Below are 24,696 nucleotides of genomic sequence, written 5' to 3'. Positions count from 1 at the left end.
TCAATACAATTGAAACCATGAAGAAATACTTTTAAGCAAGACTTGAACTGAACAAAGTATTTTTGCGATTAATGATGTTGTGTGTATCAGTAACTCATTGCTTTTTATTGCTAAGGAATATTTAATTTTATATGTTTATTACAACTTATCCTTCTCTTTCAGGTTTCCTAGGTGGTTCAGACAGTAAAGTGTCTGCCTGCAATGTGGGAGACCCACATTCGATCCCTGGGTCAGGATGATTCACTGGAGAAGGAAATGGCAACCCACTCCAGTCCTCTTTCCTGGAAAATTTCATGGATGGAGGAGCCTGGTAGGCTCCTATAACCATATTATAAACCATAGCCTTGACTAGACAGACCTTTGTTGACAAAGTAATGTCTCTGCTTTTTAATATACTATCTAGGTTGATCTTAACTTTCCTTCCAAGGAGTAAGCATCTTTTAATTTCATGGTTGCAATCAGCATCCGCAGTGATTAGATGATATTAATGATATTTGAGAGTATTCAGAACTAATCCCATCTTCAAATTGACCTACTCTTAGGATAAGGAACTTTTAATATGAAAGATGTGACACATTCAGAAGGAAGTTATTCACATAACTCAATATCAAATCAATAGTAGATAAATCGTTCTATATGTTTATATATTTCCTTCTAGTCTAAAGTATCAATGAAATTTCACAGAAAGCCTGGAACTTGAATTTAGAATAAACTGATTTAGAAAACCATGGAAAAATTATCATTCATGGATGGTCTATTCCAAAAGTCAGCAGGCAGAAAATGTGGTAGAAACACCTCCAAATGGGCCTTTCCACTCTTCATAAGTCTTTATCTGGAAATGTAAATAACAGATGAAAACATTTTTAATTGCATATGTGGATATTTAACAAGGTTCCAGTAAAGGTTCAAGGACTTTGTCTTATAAAACTGCTCTTTTCTTTCCCAGGAACTAATTATCTGCTTTGATGGAAAGGCTTTTTCTTAGAAGCAGGTATTCTGAAGAGACAGGCTTGAGAGTCGGGAATTTTTTTCCCTGCGCTTGCAGATAAGATAGGTGAATCCCCTTTATAGAAGCCTAGTTTTCTAAGGACAAATGCCATGTGAATGACAAAAAGAACATTATTCCAGCCTTGGGACCTACAATATAGCTAATTCGTGCACTTATGTCAGAGAGAGAATTTCTTTCTTATTATCAGTATCAAAGTTCTTGGAAACCGAGTACTGTTTCCTTAAGAGATAGAGCAGTGAGGGCATAAAACTAATGACAGCCATTTGAAAGTATTTGCATACAAAACTTGTTTCTCACAATCATTAAAAGGCTATGAATATAGAGAGAAACTCTAAAAAGTTTCCAGTAAGTTATGTCTGGGACAGTTGCAGCAGTCATTATGGAATACTACGTGACATTACATATGTGGATAGATACATTAAACACAGGACATTAATTCTGATTTCAAAGTGAATTTTTTGACATCTCTGTCACTTGGTATCATTTTGGTTCTTCTAGGAAGTATGTAGTGACCAACTGTTGAGGTTTTAATTTGCTTTCTTGATAAGAACTGAAGCTGATAATTTTTAATGTTTAACGAGTGAAGTGAAGTCTCTCAGTCGTGTCCGACTCTTTGCGACCCCGTGGACTGTAGCCCACCAGGGTCCTCCATCCATGGGATTCTCCAGGCAAGAATACTGGAGTGGGTTGCCATTTCCTTCTCCTTAATGTTTAATATTATAGGCAATTTCTACACCTTTTTGGAAGGTTTTTGGGTTTTTTTCTAAGATCTCTGTGCAATTTAAAACAGGAGTACTGGGTTTCTCATCACTAAATTGTAGGTGATGTATATATATATATATTCTAGATAGAGTTCTTTCATATATATGTATTTATATATAAAATAAATCTACATATACAAATTTACACATACATTTATATATAATGCAAAATTTTGTACATGTGAATATATATGCAATTTTTCCTACTCTGTGGATAGATTTTTACTTTTAAAATGTATGATCCTGGGGCGGATTCATGTCAGTGTATGCAAAACTAACCAATATAATATTGTAAAATAATTAGCCTCCAATAAAATAAAATAAAATGTATGATCTCTAATGATTAGGTTTAAAATATTGACAATGTTCAACTTTTTAGTTTCTTTATGGCTCTTGATCGTATTTTTCCTACAGATTTTCTATAGGTTTAGCTTTGACATCTTGATCTCTGACTCATTTTGAGCTATTTTTTGTCTATAGCATGAGGTAGTGGTTGAAGTTCCTTTTTTTTTCATATAAGGATATCCAACTGATGTGGTGTAGTGTAATTTGTTGAAAAATATACTATTTCTGCTTTAATTACTTTGATATCTTTGTAAAACAGTTCATCTATTTAAGTCTATTTCTGAACTTTCTATTGTGTTTCAGTGGTTTTTATGTTTATTCTTATATCAATACTGCATAACCTTGCTTTCGTTCATTTAGTTGTTTTTTCACATTTATATTTTATATTAAAATACAGTTGATTAACAATAATGTGTTAGTTGCATGTACACAGCAAAGTTATTTAGTTATACCCACACAATGATCCTTGTTTTTTAAATTATTTTACCATTTAGATTATTATAGAATATCAACCAGAGATCCCTGTGCTATACAGTAGGTTCTTGATTATCTAGTTTAAATATAGCAGCTTGGACATGTCAATTCCAGACTCACAGTCTATCCCTCCCCTCTCCCCCTTTTCCCCTAGTTATCATAATTGTGTTCTCTAAGTCTCTGAGTGTTCCTGTTTTATAAATAAGTTGTTTGTATCTTTTATTTTAAGATTCTGGCATATAAGCCATATCATATAATATTTATTTTCCTCTGTCTGACTTGCTTCACTTAGTATGATAATCTCAGGTCCAACCTTGTTGCTGTAATTGGTATATTTCCTTATTTTTAATTGCTGGGTAATATTCCATTGTATATATATATACCATATCTTGTTTCTCCATTCTCTGTTAATGACATTTAAGTTGCTTCCAAGTCTTGGCAATTGTAAACAGCACTGTGGTGAACATTAGTCTGCATGTAACCTTTTGAAGAAAGGTTTTCTCCTAACATATATCCAGGATCAGTATGCTGGGTCACATAGTAGGTATATTGAGATTTTAAGGAATCTCTATATTGTTCTCCTTAGGTATTGTGTCATTTTACATTCACACTAGCAATGTAGGAGAATTCCCATTTCCCCACACCCTCTCCAACATTCATCATTTGTAGACATTTTTAATGATGGCCATTCTGAAAGCTGTGAGGTGATATCTTATTGTACCTTTAATATGCATTTCTCTAATACTTAGCAATATTGAACATATTTAATATGCTTCTTGTTCATTTGTATGCAATCTTTTAAGTACATAAAACAGGATTGTTTTCCTTCCCTAAAACTGGTTTGTGTGCTACCTATTCATCTCATTACTTCTCCTTTCAAATTTCCAGAAACCACTATAACTTTTTCTGATTCTAGTTTTTCCTTTTCAAGATAGGAAATTCATAATTCATATATGTGTACATAAATAATTATTTCACATCATACATATCTTCTGATTTATTGCATTCGGTGCTCAAATATATTCAGTTCAGTTCAGTTCAGTTGCTCAGTCGTGTCCGACTCTTTGCAAACCCATGAATCACAGCACACCAGGCCTCCCTGTCCATCACCAACTCCCGGAGTCCACTCAAACTCATGTCCATCGGGTCGGTGATGCCATCCAGCCATCTCATTCTCAGTCATCCCCGTCTCCTTCCGCCCCCAATCACTCCCAGCATCTGAGTCTTTTCCAGTGAGTCAACTCTTCGCATGATGTGGCCAAAGTATTGGAGTTTCAGCTTTAGCATCAGTCCTTCCAATGAACACCCAGTATTGATCTCCTTTAGAATGGACTGGTTGGATCTCCTTGCAGTCCAAGGGACTCTCAAGAGTCTTCTCCAGCACCACAGTTCAAAAACATCAATTCTTCGGCGGTCAGCTTCCTTCACAGTTTAACTCTCACATCCATACATAACCACTGAAAAACCATAGCCTTGACTAGATGGACCTTGGTTGGCAAAGTAATGTCTCTGCTTTTTAATATGCTATCTAGGTTGGTCACAACTTTCCTTCCAAGGAGTAAGCGTTTTTAATTTCCTAGCTGCAATCAGCATCTGCAATGATTTTGGAGCCCCAAAAAATAAAGTCTGACACTGTTTCCACTGCTTCCCCATCTATTTCCCATGAAGTGATGGGACCAGATGCCATGATCTTTGTTTTCTGAATGTTGAGCTTCAAGCCAAACTTTTCACTCTCCTCTTTCACTTTCATCAAGAGACTTTTGAGTTCCTCTTCACTTTCTGCCATCAGGGTAGTGTCATCTGCATATCTGAGGTTGTTGATATTTCTCCCAGCAATCTTGATGCCAGCTTGTGCTTCTTCCAGCCTAGTGTTACTCATGATGTACTCTGCATATAAGTTAAATAAGCAGGGTGACAATATACAACCTTGACGTACTCCTTTTCCTATTTTGAACCAGTCTGTTGTTCCATGTCCAATTCTAATTGTTGCTTCCTGACCTGCATACAGGTTTCTCAAGAGGCAGGTCAGGTGGTCTGGTATTCCCATCTCTTTCAGAATGTTCCACAGTTTATTGTGATCGACACAGTCAAAGGCTTTGGCATAGTCAATGAAGCAGAAAGAGATGTTTTTCTGGAACTCTCTTGCTTTCTCCATCATCCAGCGGATGTTAGTAATTTGATCTCTGGTGCCTCTGCCTTTTCTAAAACCTGCTTGAACATATGGAAGTTCACAGTTCACATATTAATGAAGCCTGGCTTGGAGAATTTTGAGCATGACTTTACTAATGTGTGAGATGAGTGCAATTGCGCGGTAGTTTGAGCATTCTTTGGCATTTCCTTTCTTTGGGATTGGAAATATTTTGTAATTCACTAACATCAACTGTCTACACTCTATCTCCAGCTCCATGTAAATCTATTTATTTTGTAACATCTGTACTATACTTATAATAGCTCACCGTTATTTTCTCAATATCATGATTGGTATAATTTAAGAGAAAGCTTAGTACTGTCCCAAAATTAGAAGAAATCAAATTAGGTGCACAATGTGCTTGCAAGCTAATTCACTTCAATCGTGTCAGGACCATAATGTAGATTTTGTTAAAAATGTTAAACTGAATAGAAACTTAACAATTAAAACCTTCTTGATATTGAAAAAAAATGACCTCAGAGTGTTAACTTTCCATCTGAGAAGGAAGAATCTGGTTAAACATATGGTAAGAATTTGGAGTGAACAATAAATAGTTGAAAAAAAAAAAAACTAGATTATATACTGTCTAGATTATATACTATATTGAAACATCTGGAGTAACAGGAAAATTTGGCCTTGGAGCACGGAATGAAGCAGGGCAAAGGCTAATAGAGTTTTGTCAAGAGAATGCACTGGTCATAGCAAACACCCTCTTCCAACAACACAAGAGAAGACTCTACACATGGACATCACAAGATGGTCAACACCGAAATCAGATTGATTATATTCTTTGCAACCAAAGATGGAGAAGCTGTATACAGTTAGCGAAAACAAGACCAGGAGCTTACTGTGGCTCAGATCATGAACTCCTTATTGCCAAATTCAGACTTAAATTGAAGAAAGTAGGGAAAACCACTAGACCATTCAGATATGACCTCAATCAAATCCCTTATGATTATACAGTGGAAGTGAGAAATAGATTTAAGGGACTAGATCTGATTGATAGAGTGCCTGATGAACTCTGGACGGAGGTTCATGCCATTGTACAGGAGACAGGGACCAAGACCATCCCCATGGAAAAGAAATGCAAAAGAGCGAAATGGCTGTCTGAGGAGGCCTTACAAATAGCTGTGAAAAAAAGAGAGGCAAAAAGCAAAGGAGAAAAGGAAAGATATAAGCATCTGAATGCAGAGTTCCAAAGAATAGCAAGGAGAGATAAGAAAGCCTTCCTCAGTGATCAATGCAAAGAAATAGAGGGAAACAACAGAATAGGGAAAACAAGAGACCTCTTCAAGAAAATTAGGGATTCCAAGGGAACATTTCATGCAAAGATGGGCTCGATAAAGAACAGAAATGGTACGGACCTAACAGAAGCAGAAGATATTAAGAAGAGGTGGAAGGAATACACAGAAGAACTGTAAAAAAAAGATATTCACGACCAAGATAGTAACGATAACGTGATCACTGACCTAGAGCCAGACATCTTGGAATGTGAAGTCAAGTGGGCCTTAGAAAGCATCACTACGAACAAAGCTAGTGGAGGTGATGGAATTCCAGTTGAGCTAGATAGATCTTGAAAGATGATGCTGTGAAAGTGCTGCACTCAATATGCCAGCAGATTTGGAAAACTCAGCAGTGGCCACAGGACTGAAAGAGGTCAGACATCATTCCAATCCCAAAGAAAGGCAATGCCAAAGAATGCTCAAACTACCGCACAATTGCACTCAACTCACACGCTAGTAAAGTCATGCTCAAAATTCTCCAAGCCAGGCTTCAGCAGTATGTAAACCGTGAACTCCCAGATGTTCAAGCAGGTTTTAGAAAAGGCAGAGGCACCAGAGATCAAATTGCCAACATCCGCTGGATCATGGAGAAAGCAAGAGAGTTTCAGAAAAACATCTATTTCTGCTTCATTGACTATGCCAAAGCCTTTGACTGTGTGGATCACAAGAAACTGTGGAGCATTCTGAAAGAGATGGGAATCCCAGACCACCTGACCTGACTCTTGAGAAACCTGTATGCAGGTCAGGAAGCAACAGTTAGAACTGGACATGGAACAACAGACTGGTTCCAAATAGGAAAAGGAGTACGTCAAGATTGTATATTGTCACCCTGCTTATTTAACTTATATGCAGAGTACATCATGAGGAACGCTGGGCTGGAAGAAGCACAAGCTGGCATCAAGATTGCTGGGAGAAATATCAACAACCTCAGATATGCAGATGACACTACCCTTATGGCAGAAAGTGAAGAGGAACTCAAAAGCCTCTTGATGAAAGTGAAAGAGGAGAGTGAAAAGGTTGGCTTGAAGGTCAACATGCAGAAAACAAAATCGTGGCATCTGGTCCCATCACTTCATGGGAAATAGATGGAAAAACAGTGGAAACAGTGTCAGACTTTATTTTTTTGGGCTCCAAAATCACTGCAGATGCTGATTGCAGCCATGAAATTAAAAGACGCTTACTCCTTGGAAGGAAAGTTATGACCAACCTTGATAGTATATTAAAAAGCAGAGACATTACTTTGCCAACCAAGGTCCGTCTAGTCAAGGCTATGGTTTTTCCCGTGGTCATGTATGGATGTGAGAGTTGGACTGTGAAGAAAGCTGATCGCCGAAGAATCGATGCTTTTGAACTCTGGTGTTGGAGAAGACTCTTGAGAGTCCTTTGGATTGAAAGGAGATCCAACCAGTCCATTCTAAAGGAGATCAATCCTGGATGTTCATTGGAGGGACTGATGCTAAAACTGAAACTCCAATACTTTGGCCACCTCATGCGGCGAGTTGACTCACTGGAAAAGACTCTGATGCTGGGAAAGGTTGGGGGCGGGAGGAGAAGGGGACAATGGAGAATGAGATGGCTGGATGGCCTCACCGACTCTGTGGACATTGGTTTGAGTGTACTCCAGGAGTTGGTGATGGACAGGGAGGCCTGGCGTGCTGTGATTCGTTGGGCCGCGGAGAGTCAGACTCGACTGAGCGACTGAACTGAACTGAATACTATATTATATATCCATGAAGCTTCTCTAATTATTCGATTCTAGTATTAATCAGGAAAAAAATAAGTTGAAGGGCATTAAATGGATATGATGAAACAGAAACTTTCAATAAAATGTTTTGAGAAAACAGAAAGTTACTAAGTTGTGTTTATAAGAATATAGGGGAAGTTTACATAGGAGCAAAAGAATAGACAGCAAGGTGAAGAAGTTTGGGGAACACATTAGGTGAAAACCACATAGATATTAATCCCAGGCAAGTGAGAGATATAGAAACACAGCATCTAAGCTACTGGACTTTAAAGCCTGCTTATACCTAGTGTCCTCTCTTCCTCTACATAAGATTGACTCAACACTAACAAGTATATGTGTGCACACTGCTTTTCAATCTTAAGGGTAGTGGCTGTCACACCCTAAGACAGAATTATACTAACTTCACAATTAGAAGAGAATTTTCTCTATGGACTTTTTCCAGGTCATTTCAAGCAATGAATAAATTTTGAAATTTCAATTCATCTTTTGTAATCTGAAATTAACTTCTTGCCCCATAGCATCCTCGTGGCATTTTTCACTTCTGCATTCCTCAGGGTATTAATCAGAGGGTTGAACAAAGGTGTTCCAATTGTATAAAACACAGCTATCATCTTATCTGTGGAGAAGGTGGTGGCAGGGCGTGTGTATATCAATATGAAAGGGCCAAAGTAAAAGATGATCACCATAATACGGGAGATGCATGCATGTGGATAAGGCTTTTTTCCTCCACTCAGCACTGGTTTCTCAGAGACTGCAAGATGATAACATAAGAGAACACCAGCATGACAAAACTCACTATACAGATGGCCCTGCTGTTGGACACCAAGAGTAGGTTTGTTGCATAAGTGTCTGTACTGGCAAGTTGTAACAAAGGCTGCAAGTCACAGAAGTAGTGGTCAGTTCCACTGGGACCACAGAAAGGCAGACTCAAGGCTAGAAAAATCTGAGCTGATGAATGCACACAGGACCCCAACTAGGCCAGGGACATTGGCCCACCACAGACTAGATGGCTCATGATAGTCTTGTAGTTTCGAGGCTTACAGATGGTCACATAACGGTCAACAGCAATGAGGACAAGGATGAAGATCTCCAGGCAGCCAAAGAAATGGAATGCAAAGACTTGGATCATGCACTTACTGAAAGAGATAGTGGTCTTCTTCAAAAGGGCATCAGCAATCATTCTAGGAGCTATGGAATTAGACATGCGGGCATCAGATAAGGATAAGTAGAAAAGAAAGAAGTTCATTGGTGCGGGGAGCTGGCCTGAACAAGGCCCAAAATTTTGGCCCTGGGAATGCCTTGTAAGTGCTGTTCTCTGTCCCGCCACCCCTTAAGAGAGTCATAAAACGTTTACCAGGCCTTTGTTCTTCCTTGAGAAAAACAGAGCAAATAATCCTTTGCTAGGTTTCTTGTTTATTCCCCCAGATTTATGTAGGTATGTTTTCCTTATCTCTTAAAATAGATTAAGAATGTACTCCCTAATCTTTATAGCCTGCTGACTAGTTTTTCTTATCTTGTGAGCATTAGTCTAAATGCCAAGCTTGTCTTAAAAAGCAAACAAGCCTTTGTAATCTTCTATAGATGCAATAACTAACCTGGTAAATGACTTGGTATTTTTATGTACCCTGTTCTCTGTCTCACTTTGTATAAGAACCCTGGCCCTTTTCAATCAAGTCGCTGTTTTGCCTCACGAGCATTCAGTCCTCTCGACCCCATTCTTTACTCCTTAATTCTTTTCTCAGGCTTCTACATCGTTGAGGTCCGGACCTGTTCTCTTTGCCGGCTGGCACTGGCAGGTGGCGCCCGAACAGGGACTTGATCGGACTACGTAGTCGCAGCCGCCCGAACCTTGAGTACGAGGGTATCCCAGTAGATAAAATAAAAGAGGTAAAGTTAAAAGTTTTTGTAAAGGGCGGAGAGGGTTTCAGTCGAGAGTATAAACTATGAGTCAAGGTAATAGTAGACAACTTTTTGTAGCTATGCTTAAAACCATGCTGAAAGTTAGAGGGATAACTGTTGCTAAAAACAAGTTAGAAAAGTTTCTATCATTTGTGGAAGAAGTTTGCCCCTGGTTCCCAGAAGATGGTACTGTTAATATTGAGACCAGGAGAAAGGTGGGGGAACAAATTCAGCAATATTATTCTTTACATGGGACTGATAAGATACCTTTGGACGCTTACTCTCTGTGGACCTTAATTCGAGATTGCTTAGATCCTGAACATGAGAGTAAAAAACTAGAGGCCACATTAAAGGCCATTATCAACAGGCCTGCAACTTTGCCCACTGCCCCCACCTTGGAGCATATTAACGATACACCTAAAAAACCTCTTGCTCCATCTCTTTCTGGCTCCAACTCGGAGTCAGAATCTGCCAATCAGGCAGATTTAAAAGAAGCTGCGGCCCATCACTCTGAAAAACACCCATGAGAAGTATTCGCAGCTGAAAAAACCGTAAATACATCCCCTTTCTCAGAGGTTAGGGAATTGCTTACCACTATAACTAAATGTCTTGATACCCTCAGTTTTAATTATCCCCCCCAACCTACGGTCCTCTCTAATCCTGTGCCCCCACAGCCTCCTTCAGTCACAGCAGGATTAGATCCACCATCAATGGGTTTAATTAAAAAAAACAGTCCTTTTTTGGTTCCCACTAACAAAAATCCGGCCCCTATTACCCAGACTCTCTCCCCTTTACAGCTCGCCGTTCAGCAGGCGAGACAGCATGGAGAGACGTTAGAAGGTTTTCCTATTTTATTCCCTGTCCTTGAAGATGCTCAACAGAGGAGATATTATGAGCCTTTACCATTTAAACAGATAAAGGAATTAAAACAAGCCTGTGCTCAGTATGGGCCAACTGCCCCTTTTACAGTGTCCATCATTAAAACTTTAAATAGCCAATACTTGCCTCCCAATGATTGAAAACAAGTATCTCAAGCCTGTCTCACAGGAGGAGATTATCTCTTATGGAAGTCAAAATTTGGAGAACAATGTGGGATTTTGGCAAAAAGAAACAGAAGAAATGGGTTACTGATAAGCTTTAAAATGCTTATGGGAAAAGGGGTATATAGGGTCACTAACCAACAATTAAATTACCCCCCTGAGGCATATCCCCAGATTAATGAAGCAGCGTTAACAGCCTGGGAAAGACTGCCCACGTCTAATAATAAATGAGAATATTTATCAAAAATAAGGCAGGGCCCCAATGAACCCTATCAGGATTTCGTGGCTCGACTGCTAGAATCAGTCTCACAAGTCATAGGAGATGAAAAAGCCGGTATGGTAATAACTCAACAATTGGCCTATGAAAATGCTAATTCTGCTTGTCAAGCGGCTTTGAGGCCTTACCGGAAAAAAGGAGGAATAGCCGACTACATTCGAATTTGTGCCGATATTGGGCCATCTTATATGCAAGGCTTAACCATTGCAGCTGCTTTGCAGGGAAAGACTGTAAAAGAAATATTATACCAACAAGCTGCAAAAGGAAGAATCAAAAATAGAATTAATGGGCCCCCTGGGAGTTGTTTTTCTTGTGGTAAGATGGGACATCGAGCCATACAATGCCCCCAACAACAAAAGGGGATACTTGACAAGCAAAATAAAGGTCCCAAAATTTGCCCAAGATGTAAAAAAGGACGACATTGGGCTAGAGATTGTAGGTCTAAAACTGATATCAATGGAAAAACTCTGGAGCCTATGTCGGGAAACTGGGTGAGGGCCCAGCCCCAGGCCCCAAAACGATGCTATGGGGCACTCCAGGAAAATCACCCAGAGATGATGCAAACCTAGAGTTAGAGACCTCCACAGAGCTACCTCAGGCAGTGCAGGATTGAACCTCTATTCCTCCTCCTATACAGTATTAACTCCAGAAATGGGCATGCAAGCCTTGCCCACCAGAGTTCATAGGCCGCTGCCTCAAAATTCAGTAGGGTTATTATTAGGAAGAAGCAGCTGGACTACGAAAGGTTTGCAGATTGCCCCTGGAGTAATTGATTTGGATTTCACAGGAGAAATAAAAATAATGGCCTGCGCCCCAAAAAATATCATCAGTATCCCCTCAGGACAGCGAATAGCTCAATTAATCATACTACAAACTATACCTGTGGGAAAATTAAAACAGCTCAGCCTATAGAGGGTGCTTGTTTTGGATCCTCAGATGCATATTGGATTCAAAATATAAAAGAAACGCGTCCTGAGCTAGAACTTATTATTAATGGTCATAAATTTATTGGAATTCTAGATACTGGGGCCGATGTCTCAGTGATTTCTTTAGATGACTGGCCAAAAAATTGGGCAAAACAGGTAGTTATATCCACTTTATGAGGAATAGGTCAATCCCATAATCCTGAACAAAGCTCTGAGTTGCTTCTGTGGAAGGATGCTGAGGGACATAAAGGACATATACAGCCCCATATTTTACCCAATATCCCGGTTAATTTATGGGGGCGAGATGTTATGAAATAAAAGGGAGTCTATATTTTTGCACCTAATGACATAGTAGGTCAGATGCTAATGGATCAAGGTTTATTGCCAAAGCAGGGATTGGGAGAAAACGGAGAAGGAAATCCATTGCCTGTTCAAATTAAGTCCTTGCCTCATTGATCAGGTCTTGGGTATTTTTAGGAGAGGCCATTGCATCTCCTGCGGCTCATGCGAATGCAATCGCTTGGAAAAGTGACGTCCCCATGTGGGTCAATCAATGGCCTCTTACAAAAGAAAAAATCATGGCCGCTGAACAATTGGTGCAGGAACAATTGGCACTTGGTCACATTGAGAGCTCTAACTCACCCTGGAACTCTCCTATTTTTGTTATAAAAAAAAAATCTGGAAAATGGAGGCTGTTACAGGATCTCAGAAAAGTTAATGAAACTATGATTGTTATGGGTCCTTTACAACCTGGTTTACCTTCCCCCATTGCTATCCCAAAAGGGACATTTAAATTGATTATCGACTTAAAAGATTGTTTTTATACTATTCCCCTAGCACCCCAGGACTGCCCCCGGTTCGCGTTTAGCGTTCCCTCTAATAACTTCCAGCAACCCACGAAGCGTTATCATTGGAAAGTTCTTCCTCAGGGCATGGCAAATAGCCCTACTTTATGTCAAAAATTTGTTGCTAAAGCTTTGGAACCCACACGTTTGAAATATCCCTCACTGTATATGGTTCATTATATGGATGACATCCATTATATGGATGGTTGACATTATATGGATGACTAGCCAATGATAATGAAAGTGTTTTATTATCTGCCTTTTCCGGTTTACAAGCAGATTTGCAACATTATGGTCTTCAAATAGCACCAGAAAAAATTCAGCGTAGTCCTCCATATTCCTATCTGGGATTCCGGGTAGAGGGGGAAACGTTTAAAGCTCAAAAATTAGAACTTCGTAAAGATAATCTGAAAACACTTAATGATTTTCAAAAATTACTAGGAGACATTAATTGGATTTGACCTTATTTAAAAATTACTACAGGGGAACTAAAACCTTTGTTTGATATCCTTAAAAGACCAGCAGATCCAACCTCCCCTAGATCATTAACTGACGAGGGACGCAAAGCATTACAAATAGTAGAAGAGGCTCTAGCCTCTCAAACCAGTTCCCATTGTGATTACACAAAAGAATGGGGATTGTATATTTTTCCTTCCAAACACTCCCCTACTGCTGTTCTTTTCCAAGATTCCCCAATGTATTGGATACATTTGCCTGCCTCCCCCACCCGAGTACTAACTCCTTATTTCGACTCAATCAGTTCCCTCATCGCCAAAGGTGGACAAGAGTCTCGGAAATTACTTGGTAAAGACCCTCATTTTATCTGCCTGCCTTATACTAAAGAGCAACAAAACTGGTTATTCCAGTTTAGTGATGCTTGAAATGCTGCCCTGGCTCATTTTGCTGGTCGCCTAGAAAATCATTTCCCAGCTAACAAACTGCTACATTTCGCTAACCAACATGAGTTTGTTTTTCCCTCCACCGTTGTTAATCAACCTCTTGCAGACGCTGTAACTGTGTTTACTGATGGATCTTCAAATGAAAAATCTGCATATGTTGTCAATAAACAAATTACCTCTTGGTTTACAGGCTGTACTTCCGCGCAAGAAGTAGAACTTTGTGCTGTATTTGCTATTTTGCAACAATTTCACTCTGAAACTTTGAATGTTTTTTCTGACAGTCACTATGTCGTTCGGGCACTTAATCAAGTAGAAACTGTTCCATTCATACACACTGTTAATTCTGTAATTCAACAGCTCTTTCGAGATATTCAAATCTTTTTACAGCATAGGACTTACAAATGTTTTTTGGCCACATCAGAGCTCATTCTGGCTTGCCTGTACCCCTGACGTCAGGAAATGAACTGGCTGATTCTGCTACTCATATCTTTCTTTCCCAAACACAAAAGGCGGAACAATCTCATTGGCTTCATCATCAAAACAGTCATACCCTCAGGTTACAATTTAAAATCCCCCGAGAGGCAGCCAGACAAATTGTTAAACGCTGTCCTGTCTGTCCTCAGTTTCTTTCTGTCCCTCACTATGGCGTTAACCCCCGGGGACTTCTGCCTAATCACCTCTGGCAAATGGATGTTACGCATGTCCTATCGTTTGAAAAATTAAAATATGTACATGTTAATATTGATACTTTTTCTGGTTACATTTTTGCTTCCTTACAGACTGGAGAAGCTGCTCGACATTGTATTGCACATTGCCTTGCGGCTTTTTCTGTTATGGGCACTCCTAAAGTCATAAAAACAGACAATAGACCTGGCTATGTTTCGCAAACGTTTCTTGATTTTTGTTCTGTTTGTCCATTTCTTTAAAAACAGGTATTCCCTACAATCCTTAAGGACAAGGCATAGTGAAACGCGCCCATCAGACTCTAAAACATCAACTTTTAAAATTAAAAAAGGGGGAATTGTACCCCATGACACCTTATAATTATTTGCATCATGCCTTTTTTATGCTTAATTTTTTAAATTTAGATTCAGAAGGAAAAACCGCAGCGCAACGATTTTGGACGCCCATGACCTACAACAAACCCCTCATAAAATGGAAAGACCCCATTACTAACCAATGGCATGGCCCCAATCCTGTTTTAATATGGGGACGGGGGCATGTTTGTATTTTTCCACAAGATGCTGAAGCGCCGCGCTGGCTCCCGGAGAGGTTGGTACGCCAGGCGGAGAAGACAACTGATGGCTCAGATGAGGAGGCTACAAATAGGAGAAAGGAACGTCCTGCCAATGAATCAACAATTACATGAATCTGTAGAGCAAGCAAGGCGTATTGCAGTTGATACAACCCAACCACACATTTCTCTATCCTATTTGGTGCTTGCACTAGCCTGTGCAGTAATGAATCAAGCATTTCCCCAAGCTGAAGGAAATGTTTTTCTATCCTGGGCTCATTCTTATGCTGATTTTCACAACAGCTCCGCCTGCTGGGTTTGTACTGCTATGCCTTTGTCTGTAGTCGATGGGTTTCCTTGGTGGGTATCCCCTATACAGCAAATGCATTTTCCTGCAGTCTGTGACTTTTTAACCCAGTATAAGCAAACTCACAGAAGTCTCAACACTCTAAATGTCTCTGCCCTTCCTGAGTGTAACGACACGGGTAATCAGAAAGCGAGTTCCTCGCTACAGTTCAATGTTAATGCGAGTTATAAGGCTGTTAAAGATGCATACAGCACTTATTCTAATACCAACAAAAATAAGACTCGTACTTGTCGATTTTTTGGAGATTATTATCAGATCTGGGATGAGTACTTTTGGATGACCCCGGAAAAAGGACAGTTACTGAGACAGGTGGACATTTGCTGGGAACAACAAGAACATCAACCCCGTTTTTGGGGAAAAGATTTTGGCAAACATTTGTTGAAGCATGTGGGTATTACCCCTATTTCTATGTGTACTCGGGTGACTAATGTAACCTTTAATCGTAATGCTACCACCCTCTGGCCGGGATCCGATTGGAAAAACAGTCCCAGTATAAGATGGGTGGCTCCTAACGGGACAAAATGGATTTGTGGCTCTAATGTTTGGCCCTGGCTTCCCATTGGTTGGGTGAGACGCTGTAGCCTTGGATTTGTGTTTGCTCCTGGCCGAATCACTTGCTCTCCTATGAAAAAGCCCGCTAATCTTCCCCTTTTGAAAGCACGTTGGTCTAGCTGTGTTCCACTGGTATGATTATTTAGCGGCAGTATTTGTCCCTTCTATTGGAACAACAGATATAATGGCCCATGTGGATGCTTTAACAAATTTTACTCAGCAGGCATTACTGGACACAAAAAAAGCCATAGAAGCATTAAATGAAGAGCAAAAACAAATGCGTAAGGCTGTTCTACAAAACCGAATGGCCCTGGATATTCTTACAGCTGCTAGGGAGGGACCTGTGCTGTTATAAAAGTAGAATGCTGCGTTTATATTCCTGATCTGTCCTCCAATATATCTGATGCTGTTGATGACTTGCAGCATCAGATCAGATCTATGCAAGATCCCTCTCCCCCCTTTTGGGAACAAGTTAAATCCTGGTTCCATAGTGATTGGTGGAAAACCTTACTTATAATATTTGTAATTATACTTTGTCTCCTTTGTTGTGGACCATGTTTCCTGCAATGTATTATGAATTTAGTTACTGAAAGAATCATGATGTTTTCACGTATTACTAAAAAATGACTGCCTTTTCTCATGGAATAAAACAAAGAGGCTGGTCTTTTTTCTTTTCTTAATAAAAAAGAAAGGGGGAGATGCGGGGAGCCGGCCTGAAAAAGGCCCCAAATGTTGGCCCTGGGAATGCCTTGTAAGTGCTGTTCCCTGTCCCGCCACCCCTTAAGAGAGTCATAAAACGTTTACCAGGCCTTTGTTCTTCCTTGAGAAAAACAGAGCAAATAATCCTTTGCTAGGTTTCTTGTTTATTCCCCCAGATTTATGTAGGTATGTTTTCCTTATCTCTTAAAATAGATTAAGAATGTACTCCCTAATCTTTATAGCCTGCTGACTAGTTTTTCTTATCTTGTGAGCATTAGTCTAAATGCCAAGCTTGTCTTAAAAAGCAAACAAGCCTTTGTAATCTTCTATAGATTCAATAACTAACCTGGTAAATGACTTGGTATTTTTATGTACCCTGTTCCCTGTCTCACTTTGTATAAGAACCCTGGCCCTTTTCAATCAAGTCGCTGTTTTGCCTCACGAGCATTCAGTCCTCTCGACCCCATTCTTTACTCCTTAATTCTTTTCTCAGGCTTCTACATCGTTGAGGTCCGGACCTGTTCTCTTTGCCGGCTGGCACCAGCATTTGGACTCCCAAGTGCCTGGATGGTCTTGACGGTAACAATAATCAGCAGGTTACCCAGCAATGTCCCCAAGTAGAGAATCAAGAAAGTGACAAACACTATTTTCTTCCTGACAGGATCTTGTGTCAATCCAAGCAGAATAATCTCAGTCACATTATTTTTCAGCTGCATGATTTCATGAAAGAGAAGAGATGAGTATGAAATGATTAATCTGCAAAAATAAGTGAATAATTTACAGGATGTTACATGATGTTATGGAATGTTGTTTTTGGGGGGCCATTGTACCTGTGATTTCTTAATAACTAACTCATACTAACACTTTGTGTGATAATTTTTAATGACCACTGCATATGTTTACTATGAGTTTCAAATAAGCTTCTGAAAGTAATAATTTCCTATAAGTTTTTTTTAGAAAGCTTGCTAAATTTGATATCATTATTGATTAAATTTTCCAATGTGTTGAATGCATAGTTAAAAGATAAGCCTTTGTTATTTCTTTCATTTGTTTGTCATATTCAAAAATTTTATGGCACATGTTTTTGATGGTATATCACTTGGATTTAGGATATACATGACTGCCTTTGGAGGATCATGATATAAATATAAAGTCACACTACTTAAAACCATCATACATAAACACTTATGTATCACATAATTGCTATACATAGAGATATATAATCATATATATATATATATTTAATATGTTCCACCTCTTCCTTGCACTCTTGTTCCAATTATTACAGCTTGAGAAATTAAACAGGAAAAATGCCCTTTAAATAATCTGCTGCTTTAAATAATCACATCTTGAATGTGTTATTCTGTATTAGACAAGTACTAATGATCGGAAGGAGATCAATCCTGGATGTTCATTGGAGGGACTGATGCTAAAACTGAAACTGCAATACTTTGGCCACCTCATGCGACGAGTTGACTCACTGGAAAAGATTCTGATGCTGGGAAAGGTTGGGGGCAGGAGGAGAAGGGGACGACGGAGAATGAGATGGCTGGATGGCATCACCGACTCTGTGGACATGAGTTTGAGTGAACTCCGGGCGTTGGTGATGGACAGGGAGGCCTGGCGTGCTGTAATTCATGGGGTCCCGGAGAGTCGGACACAACTGAGCGACTGAACTGAACTGAATGATCGGAAATGTTATTTCATATGCCATTATCTCAAATATCCCAGTTTATCTTTTTTTTCCAACTTCTAAAAAGCACCGTTTAGAATACTCAGAATTCCTGAAGGTACAGTACTAAATAAAGGATGGTGGGTTATTACTCAAAAGTTAGTATTTTTCTCTTAAACATCTTAGATCTGGAGTAATTTGGGGAGATTGTTTTGTGTCATCAGGTGGTTGATATAGGATCCAATCATGGTTTTATTCCCAGGAGAGTCTGTATTGTTCAAGTATCTGAAAATCTGCAAGCCTCAGAAAAAAGCAAAGAAGAAGAAGGCAGAAGATGTACTTTTAAAAAATAAGCAATGTCAATTTTCAATAGGTACTATCTTCACTTCTACTCTTCAAACGGGCGTCACAAATTTAAAATGACTAGATTTGTCAACATTAAACAGATAATCTTTTGCTGTGGGGGCTAGGAGAGAAGAGCTAAAAGAAAAACAGACAGGCAGGCAAAGCTGAAAAATAGATAAGGGTGGAAGTCAGATTCTTCTAGCTTAAAGATCTGTCTTATGGCAGAGGCCACAGGGAGAGGCATTGCTTAATTTAAGGAGGCTCTTTATCCACTTTCCCCTGACTCAGTTGCCCTAGAAGTTCATCTTTAGAGGAAATTCTACACTCATTTTATTTCTTTGCAGAACTTACCATTCCTTATGGAAAGTTTAACAGATCGTCCCAAGATTATTTATCACTCAATAGTCCAAGTAAAAGAGTATATAGTTTAACCTCGTTGAGCTCCTCACTCTGTCCCCATGATTTCTGATTATCTGACCCATAGGCGCCTTAGAAAGCAGCTGGCCTGTGAATCAAAAAGTAGCCCCAAAAGTGCTCATTATTCATGCTATATATATATATATATATGTTTGCCATATATATCAATAAATTAATATTTCCTTTCTGTTCAAATCTTATTAGATGTAGAACTGGTGCCTGGTGGAGGTGTAAGGGTAAGACCAAATGTGTAAGAACACTGATAGGTACAAATATTGATGAAAAGGAAATATTTCTACTCAGTATTTGTCAGGAGTGCTCGTCCCACATAAATGACACATTATCTTTCACCTTAATTATAGTTTTCAGGCTCTTCATTGCCATGTTTCCTCCAAAAGTTTTCTGAGAAATAGGTATTCACCTTTTCAAATTAAACCTTTGAAATGTGGAACTTTCCAATTATAAACCTGTCAGGGAATGTTTAACAGGAGGATTCCTGCATGCTGTTTCTCACAGGTCCTTTGCTTCTTTTTAAGCGCACTGTTCCCAGGAACTAAGGTCATTATTGTATGAGACAGGCTTGAGTCTCCTTTAGTAAACATTCTCTTTATGACAAAACTGCTTAGTCTCGATCCTCTTTCTTGAAATATGGATTGTCTCCTGACCTTGTGACCATTATTAACCCCTGATTCCCTTGGTAATGGTTACTGTACATTTTGTTTTCTGATCTTTATCATTGTTGAAAGAAATTTCTTGTACCACAGCCTTTATATACTCATAGAGAAATCATTAAAGTATCTTTGCTCCATTAGAGCTTGGGTCCACGTGTCTTTCTTTCCTTCTCTCTCTCTCTCTCCTCTGCTGATTCCTTAGAGTGTAGATACCCGTCTTGCCCACTCTCCTGCCTGTGCTTCTAAGACTCTCTCGAGAAGGTGCCTTGTGCCTTCACTCCCCATTGAGAAGGCGCCCGGTGCCTTCATGGGAGACGCAAGTCCTGTGCCAAGGACTTTATTGGTTTTCTGTGTAAACTAGGGAATATCAGCCTCTTTCTTTCACTTTCTTATCGTCGTCTCTGAACCACCAGGTCCCGGTCCATTAAAGGATCCCAACAAATGGCGCCCAGAACACGGACACTGGTACACGTGGCATTTTGGCCAGAAGGACCTCAGAGCCTATTGAGGTCAGGGTCTATTGAGGTCGGTAAGTACTAAGACATGGGATATGTGGCTGGAAAGCCCCATCATTTCTCTACTTTACTTCACCATTTGTTTAACGCTCAGGGACTTTTGGTTTCACGCCAATGAATAGAGGCTTGCTTTCAAGCAGTGGTTCCCTGATGAATGCAGTTTTGATTTAGAAATTTGGCACCAGGTCAGAGAAAATGTTGAACGAGCCACCAAGCAAGGAAAAAAAATTCCAATTGATTTCTGGCCATCTCAAGGTAAATTCTAGCCCTCCTAATATTCAACAACAGACAGAACACTTTTTGCATGAATATGAATTAGATGATAAAGCTTTACAAAAGACCCAATTAGAACAACATAAAATATTTCAAAATGTAATAACTTAATGATTCTGATAACGACTCTCCTCAGGTGTTTTTTGACACCAAAACTGGCAATGCTCTTATGGACAATTATGGTAAGTCCTTGACACAGACTCATATTTGCAAAAAATCTCATTTATTCGCTCTCCTCTGCAACAGAGGCTCTTTGAATTACTGGTATTGCAATCACAAGTTTATGATGCTAATGATTTTTCCATCTTTCCAATTTTAAGAAATGCTGACACTCAAGGGCACATAATAACTCAATATGACGTCATTCATCTTTTTCACATGCAACAAATGAAAAAGGCTATAACTATGTATGGCCCATATTCACCTTTTACTAGAGAGCTTCTAAATGTTATGGAATCTTCTATTGGAAACTTTATTCCCTATGATTGGCGATCTTTAATAAAAGCTGTCCTTAAATCAGGAGAATATCTTCAATGGATAATGTGGTTTTATGATATAGCCAGAGATCATGCTAACAAGAATGCTTGATCTGGCACTCCCCAAAACGAAATTACTTATGAAATGTTAACTGGCTTTGGACAATTTGATACCATAGAAGCTCAAATTCAATGTCATGTCTTGTTTGCATAAACAATTAAAAACAATGGCCCTTGAAGTTTGGGATCAAATTACTCCTCAAGGAGAGCCTACAGATAGTTACACTAAAATATTACAAGGACCTAATAAAAGTTATGCTGATTTTTTAACTAGATTAGAAACTGCTCTTCCCCATACTGTAATCAGAGAAAAAGCCATAAAACACCTAGAGAAATTACTTGCTTATGAGAATGCAAATCAGGAATGTCAAAGAGCTATCGCTCCAATTCATGAGACTGGGATTATTATTGATTATTTGAAGGCTTATCGCAATCTAGGATCAGAAACTCAAAAAATGCAAATGCTAGTTGAGACAATGGCTGCTACCTTTAGAAAGGGAAATGAATGATGCTTTACATGTGGATATAAAAACCATTTTAAAAGGGACTGCCCTAAGAAGGCTAATAAAAAACCTCCAACAATTTGCCCTCACTGCCATAGAGAAATGCATTGTGTCAAAGACTGTGAATCTAAACCTGATATGATAGAAAATCTATTCTGGGAAGCTCCAAACAGGGGAACCCCCAGGTCCCCTACCACAAAAACCAGGGGCAAATTCTATCTTTTCCCTCAAACCCTCAACATCCGGCAGTGCTGCCATCAATATACCAGCCCTAAATGATTTTTTCCTTTACCCTTAAACAGTCCCTTCTAGAGTACCTACCGGACTTTTTGGATCCCTGCCCCCACAAACCTTCAGTCTTTATTTGGCCGATCTAATTTGGCTTCTAAAGGAATTACTGTTCACCTTGGAATAATTGATTCAAATTATAAAGGAGAGATTCAAATTATGATGTCATCTCAGATTCTATTTTAATTCAAAAAGGGGGACAAAATTGCTCAATTACTTCTTTTGCCTTACATTTGTATTAACTCCTCTAATAATGTACAGACAGATGGATTTGGCAGTACAGATCAAAAACAATCCTTATAGACATCATTGGTATCTGAATATGATTGACAAAATATAAATATCAAAATTAATAATAAAAGATTTTCTAGTCTCCATGACACTGGATCTAATATTACTAATATTTCCAAACACTTGTGGCCCAAATCCTAGCCAATACAAGAGGTCTCTTACCAAAGTGCAGGAATTTCTCAAACCAAAGTACAAGAAATTTATCAAAATGTTTAGATCTACCCACATGAAAAACCAAACGGCCAGCCTACAACATTAAGAACTTATATGATAAATGCACCCCGTAATTTAATAGAAAGAGACTTTATGCAATGGCAAACTCAGAAATACATTCCACATTTTTCCTAGGGGTAACTGCTCAATTAACAAATAAAGCAATTATTAAAACAACTGAAAAGAATAACGAGCCTATTTGGACAGAGCAATGGCCCCTTACGAAAGAAAAATTACTACCTACTAAAAAACTTATAAACACACTATCAGAATTGAAACATATTGAGGAATCATGCTCTTCTTCAGTTCAGTTCAGTTCAATCACTCAGTCGTGTCCGACTCTTTGCGACCCCATGAATAACAGCACGCCGGGCTTCCCTGTCCAGCACCAACTCCCGGAGTTCACTCAAACTCATGTCCATTGAGTCAGTGATGCCATCCAGCCATCTCATTCTCTCTAGTCCCCTTCTCCTTCCACCCCCAATCCCTCCTAGCATCAGACTCTTTTCCAGTGAGTCAACTCGTCCCATGAGGTGGCCAAAGTATTGGAGTTTCAGCTTTAGCATCAGTCCTTCCAATGAACACCCAGGATTGATCTCCTTTAGAATGGACTGGTTGGATCTCCTTGCAGTCCAAGGGACTCTCAAGAGTCTTCTCCAGCACCACAGTTCATAAGCATTAATTCTTTGGAGATCATTTTTCTTCACAGTCCAACTCTTACATCCATATATGACCACTGGAGAAACCATCCTATTTTTGTTATAAAAAAGAAATCTAACAAATAGTGCCTTTAAACAGACCTTAGAAAATCGAATGCATCTATGAAACCTATGGGTGCATTACAACCAGGAATCCCATCACCTACTACTATTCCTCAAAATTGGTACATTATTATTACTGATTTACAAGATTGCTTTTTAAATATACCTTTACACCCTTTATACTGGGAGAAATTCACTTTCTCCCTTTTCCTAGTCATATTTGGCCTCATAAAAGATTTCAATAGACTATGTTACCACAAAATATGCTTAACAATCCTAGTATTTGTCAAAATTTTATAGCCAAAGCTATACCTCCTATATGACAGCAATTCCCTCATGCATATATCATTAATAATATACTGTAACTACAAAAAGGAGAAATGATATTTTGACACTGAATAGCTATAATATTCTTTAGACTCTAGAGAAAACTGATTAAAATAAAATCTTTTTTGAAATTGCAAAACGGTTCTTCTGACACATGCAGTTAAGAAAAGGTTAACTTGTTAAGATACTTTTTTTTGGAGCTGCAATTCTGCCTGGGAAACAAAAACAGGCCTAAGAAAAAACCTAAAGTTAACTCTTATCATGTCCTTGGGATACACAATCCACTCTATCTAGGACTCCAGCCATAAAAAAACTGGTGGAACTCAAAAATAAAACAAAAAGATATTTTAAATTTCAAATGGAAAACTATATCTATCTATCTAAAATTACCTATGTCTCAATATATGTCTTTGTTTTTGGATAATATGAAATATTAACATACAAGACACTTCATAGTTGCTAAAGAAATGTAAGATATATACTTTTAATAAAAAGATATAAGAAAAGGCAAATAAAATGATGAATACAGAAATATAAAAAGGGTTTATGACAAATAAAAGAAACTTTTATGATAAATGGCTATAACTCATTGCCCTGAACTTTCTTCCTCTTTCTTCTTACATGTCTCATTCGATGCAAATTCCTCTTTTATAAGAGCCACACCTCTCCAGAGTGAAACTACACAGCATGTTATAACCCATCTATTGGCTTGCTTGGCAATGGTGAAAACATTTGATTCTATAGGAATGAACAGTGGCCCTGCCTATATTTCTGAACAATTCAAGCAAATTTTGCATTCATTCTCTATTAAACAGGTTAAAAACATTTCTTATTATCCATAAACACAAGACATAATTAAACAAACATATTACACACTGTAACTACAAATAAAATATTAAATAAGAGGATATACACAGGAACACTTTTATTTTTCTTATCCAGAACAGACTTTACTAGATTCTAATGTAATATAGTCTTTAAGCCAATAACTATTATGAATATAGCTTTATTTATGTTTCCAAGCTGTAAGATTCTTAAAACAAAATAACATCAACTTCAATGCCTGTTTCACATTACAAACAAAAACAACATCAAAAAGACACCATTTCCCGAATAAGTTATTTATTCCTAAGAATATAAGAAATGCAAAATATTCACCTTCTTTTCAGGTCTGTCTTGAAAGTATAATCATCTTCCTTAACACACTGAACAGAGAGATTCAACAACTGCCAGGCTGCATTTCTTTTCCAGGGACAAAGTCAAATATATTTGGATATGAGCAACATTTCATTTATGAAGTTGTTCTGCATCAACTCTTCAATAATTTCACTTAGGAAAAGAT

General features: G+C 38.6%; 2 pseudogenes across 1 annotated transcript in view; one reads left to right on the top strand and one right to left on the bottom strand.

Moving 5' to 3' along the window:
• Nucleotides 1-17,268, top strand: part of LOC129559941 (endogenous retrovirus group PABLB member 1 Env polyprotein-like) — a 60,157-nt pseudogene extending 42,889 nt beyond the window's left edge. The window contains exon 3 of the transcript XR_016039293.1: nucleotides 9,547-17,268. The product of XR_016039293.1 is annotated as an endogenous retrovirus group PABLB member 1 Env polyprotein-like (transcript). The remainder of the gene's footprint in view (nucleotides 1-9,546) is intronic.
• LOC129559940 (olfactory receptor 4C16-like) lies at nucleotides 8,284-17,268 on the bottom strand (annotated as a pseudogene).
• Nucleotides 17,269-24,696: the final 7,428 nt, after the last annotated feature.

Source organism: Moschus berezovskii, chromosome 16, assembly GCF_049115385.1.
Source record: "Moschus berezovskii isolate FMDL1 chromosome 16, NW_MosBer_1.0, whole genome shotgun sequence".
Classification (NCBI taxonomy): Eukaryota; Metazoa; Chordata; class Mammalia; order Artiodactyla; family Moschidae; genus Moschus; species Moschus berezovskii.
Note: the sequence above shows the minus strand (reverse complement) of the source record. Positions and strands in the feature narration are given on the sequence as shown.